This window comes from Lactuca sativa, chromosome 9, assembly GCF_002870075.4.
Source record: "Lactuca sativa cultivar Salinas chromosome 9, Lsat_Salinas_v11, whole genome shotgun sequence".
NCBI classification, from domain to species: Eukaryota; Viridiplantae; Streptophyta; class Magnoliopsida; order Asterales; family Asteraceae; genus Lactuca; species Lactuca sativa.
In genome coordinates, this window is record NC_056631.2 from 216,268,993 (window position 1) to 216,273,816 (window position 4,824).

Genomic DNA, 4,824 nt, shown 5'->3' on the forward strand with positions numbered 1-4,824 from the left:
TTTAATTGTAATCGGATGTTTGTTTATAATTTGCATTGACACTATTATGTTTGATATCTAATCGGATGTTTGTTAATATTTAATTTGTAATTAGCGTCGACACTATTATTTTTGATATTTAATCGAATATTGTTATTACTGGCGACACTTTTACCGGCGACATTATCACCGCCAACCAAAATAATTAATTAAAAAAAATTTAAAAAATAAAAATTGTTATTACCGGCGACACTTTTACCGGCTACAAGAGTCATTACCGGCGACATAGTTATTAGCGGCGACACAACTCATTAGCAGCGACATGGTCAATAACGGCGACATTTCTCATTAGCGACGACAAAGTGATCAATAACGACGAATTAGTAGTGGCGACTCAGTACCAGCGACGCGTCGCCTCTATTAGTATTACCGGCGACTTTTGTTGGCGGTAATGACCTTTTTCCTTATATATATATATATATATTGAAATTAAAGTTAATGGGTGGAATTTCAAGAATGGTAGTGATAAGAATCCAAGGCTTTAAGTGGGAATTCCATTGGTGAAAGCACACAATCGCTATGCATCATCATGATGAAGAAGAGAAAGGAACATGTTGTGTCACTATCTCTTGTGTTTGAATCATTCAACTGACAAAAAGTTCTATGCCTTTAAGTTTTATAAATTTAAATCACAAATAAAAGTCAAAAACGTTTCAATTGTTACATTGTTTCTTTTCATAAATAAATAAACCGATAGATTTTTCATAGGCTGACTTCCACCAAGTCAACGTTAATTAGATTTCCACACATATTGATCATAATTAATAAATCGTAAAGAGAAAGAAAATGCATAAGAGAAGATCATGATATATATATATATATATATATATATATATATATATATATATATATATATATATATATATATATATATATATATATATATATATATATATATATATACACACACAAAAGCATGTTGTTAAATCCGTGAACAGAAAAGTTTCTCATAAGATTTTCTTTGTTGCAAACTTGTAACTATCATTGTTCTTTAATGGCGAATACTGAAGCATATTCGCACGTCAAATAAACACTTAGTAAGAGTAACATGAACCATTGATCGATTCTATTAATAAACTAGTAACTTTAATTACAATAAACCATATCAAATTAATTTATTATATATTGGAATAGATATTGTTTATCTTTCTAAATATTGGCTTCCACCCAAAAATAGGATGCTTCATGACTGACCAAAAGGAGAAGAAATCTATCTACAGTAAAACAAAAGTTAAACAACTATTTAGAAACAATTAAGGGAAAATATACAATAAAACAAGCTATATTATATACATTAAAAGAAATTAAATTCATAAAATGTGTCCATATGACAATTATATTCTTTGAATTATTATGCCAACCATGAATTTATTAAAATCAAATTATTTAACATCTTGCCATCTTGGAAAAAGCAACTGGTAGTTTATAAAGATACACAGGACCTTAATTACCATTTAGCATTGATGATGGTAAGAAACTGAAGCCAAGAAAAAAAAAACCCTAATAAATAATAATATGGAAGTGGGAAAGTGAAAGAAAGAAAAGAGTAGATCATTCATGCTACAGAAACAACCAAAGAAAACCCTAATGTTTTAGGTACACAAATTTCTAATGAAAAGGGCGTTTTATCTTAATTACTATACTATCATCAATATTCATTGAAAAAACAGATTGTACAAGTCTGTTAGCATTTTTCGAAGAACAAATTAACAATCTCTATCTTGACTGTAGAAATGAAGAGGTTAAGAATCCCTCTACCAGAATCACTTTAACACATGTGAAAACTAGAAAAAACTTTCTAACGAAGATCTAACCTATTTATCTTGATCGTTTGGTTCTTGAATCATGTGACGCGAAAACTCGACAATGAAGAATTAATATGATGATCGGAACATCTGCACATATATATATATATATATATATATATATATATATATATATATATATATATATATATATATATATATATATATATATATATATATATATATATATATATATATATATATATATATATATATATAAACTTCATCTGGTGTTATATATATAATTTCTTAGTATGATTGTATGCATCGATAAGAAAGTAAATATATATAGCTACTAGGGTTTCTCATGAACAAACTTACAGAGCTAATTTAGCAGGCTGACCACCTCCGATTGTTGGCAATCTTCACAGCCATAAACACTAACACACATGGAGGTGGACAGAATGCCAAACTGGCTCTGCATATATGCCCATGAGAAACTCTCCCTCCCTTATAGGGAGAGAAAGAGAGATTGAAGTTTGAGGAAAGATAGAGACATAAGAAGGCTAATTAAATAAGTTATATATTCTTGCTGTTAAAAGAATAACTTATATTCATGTATTTTTAGTGAGACCATAACTTAACTACATGGGAAATAACTTTTGTTTGGGGGTGGGGGCTGCAAATTTGTAATTTCATTTGAGGACTACTATGTAAATAAATAATAATATATATTCTATCTCCGGATAATTATGACAAGCATGTAAAGTTTATATTACTAGCAGAAACTACTCGGAATCACGAATATTCTTTCATATATTGTACAATTTTAAAAATATATTGTACTTCTTGATTATATTTCATACATAAAATGTTATCATCCATGAAAGGTAAAATAGAAGATAGAATAAGCCTCACTAATTATTATGTGACAAATTAAACCACCGAAACTCATTTACTATCATGTTCATTTACTAAATTTCGATTGTATAATTACCTTTGAACTTATATATCTGTGTAAAAAAATAGTGGTATATTATTTTAAAAGCTTTTAGAAAAATACATTTCGCAAAATTAATTATGTGATATTTAACATTTTATATGTAAGTCTTCTGTTAAATGTATTTTAAAAATACATATACGAGAATATTAAGGTAAGTTAATTAACATTATTGTAAATAAAATTTAAATAGTTAAACGTTTGACCTTGGCATTAGGTTTATATGATCATTAAGGGTGGGGAAAGGGGGAAATAAAAGCAATGGAGTGGCTTTTTCATGGAAAAGGTGCATGAGCGTGCATGGTTTTGGTACGGCACCCTTTTTGACTTGGGGTAAATTTGGAATTGTATAAAATTAGTACCCTTTTTCATGAAATTTTCCCAAATCTTTAATAATAGTTAAATTTTATAAAATTAGTTATACAATGTATATAAGAATTTGTACGTTTTGTAAGAGGATAACTAATAATTGACTTGCTATTTAAGGAGTCTCAACTAACAAGCAAACGTATAGTTTTACTACAACATGATCCAACACGATCAAACATGATCGAAATGAATCAACAAGATAAACGAAGTGGTTGACAAACTATTTAAAAAATACATAAATCTAACAATGTTATCAATAATTTTATGGTATCGCATAAAGGGAGATTGTTTTTGTTATGATGATTCTATGATGTCATTTATAGAAAACTAAATACTCAAACCCAATTTTAAAAAAATCAATTTACTATATTATATTTCTATTTCTTTTAATTTTCAAGATTCATGTATACGTCATTATTATTTTTTCTTTTGTGTGCTGATATATAATTCATACACCTCTTAGTCTGAACATAAATCTAAATATTCGTCGGGGTTGAACGTTCAACAAAATGGTTGAGAGGTATCTTATCAACCATTCCTATACCAGTATGCCCTTAAGTTGTGGTGAACTCTTGTTATTGTAGTATCAGTTTCACATTTAGTTTCAACACATATTGATATGAATATGAATCTATAATTGATATGATGCAACATTATGATTTTGTATAATCGTTTTCGGTTTTCGGTTTTACTTGTATGAATGTCTGTTCGGAACCAAACTTTTTGAACCTTCGATATCTAATTAAATTGTTGTCCATAATCCAAATGTACAACCATACCAATGCATAGAGTTCAACTTTCTTTTGACTATGCTGTTTTCATGCTAAAATTGATGTTATAATGGTGGTTCACTGTAGGGCATGACAAGCTACAAAGAAGAAAGATGGTAAATTGGACTTTTAATTTCTTGTCTCCCACTTTCAATTGTCAACCCCAATTCTTGGCACAAAATTATTAAATTATTTTTAGATCTTTTTTCAAACTTTACACCTTCATAAAAATATATGATTACTGATTAAATATGTAAACAATTATTTTATTTAAAATCAATCGACAATTTACGAAAATTAGCAAAATACGAAAGAAAAAATTGTATTATAACTTGATACAGTTTAAAACCAATTACGAAACAAATTAACATCGGCTTTGATATACAACTTTTCTAATTGGCTAGCGAGGATTATATAGTTAAAACGTAATGTATACAGTTCAATTACATCGTTATATTATTTTTATTGATCAATGAATTATGCCCCACCAATAATAATGATGCTAACATTACATTTGGCAATTTCTTATATCGAATAGACATGATGTTGAATGTCTCACTACTAGAAAAAAGAGGGTGTATCTACGGAAAAATATTCCGTTGGTATATTGTTGGGTTTTCTATACATTTCAACATTAGTTATGACAATAGAAACATTCAATAATAACCTTAAGTTTATATGCACCATATGATTCTAAGTTTTACTGTTATAGCAACGTACTTTCAAAACTAGCAACTCTATCTATAAGAGAGGGATTCGAATACATACCTACGGACAAATCGATTTGTCTACTTTATTCATTGATATCTTGTTGCTTTTTGGAAGACTAGTATCCAAATGGGAGTACCTCTAATATTTCACACCCAAAAGCCAAGAATCCTAAAACTAAGGAGAGACGCTA

General features: G+C 28.4%; 1 long non-coding RNA gene across 1 annotated transcript; it reads right to left on the bottom strand.

Moving 5' to 3' along the window:
- Positions 1–1,083: 1,083 nt before the first annotated feature.
- LOC111903455 (uncharacterized) lies at positions 1,084–2,378 on the bottom strand. Its single transcript, XR_002854159.3, has 3 exons — positions 2,166–2,378; positions 1,854–1,934; positions 1,084–1,253 (listed from the first exon to the last, which is right to left on the bottom strand). It is a non-coding gene; the product is annotated as an uncharacterized LOC111903455 (long non-coding RNA).
- Between the last annotated feature and the right edge of the window lie 2,446 nt (positions 2,379–4,824).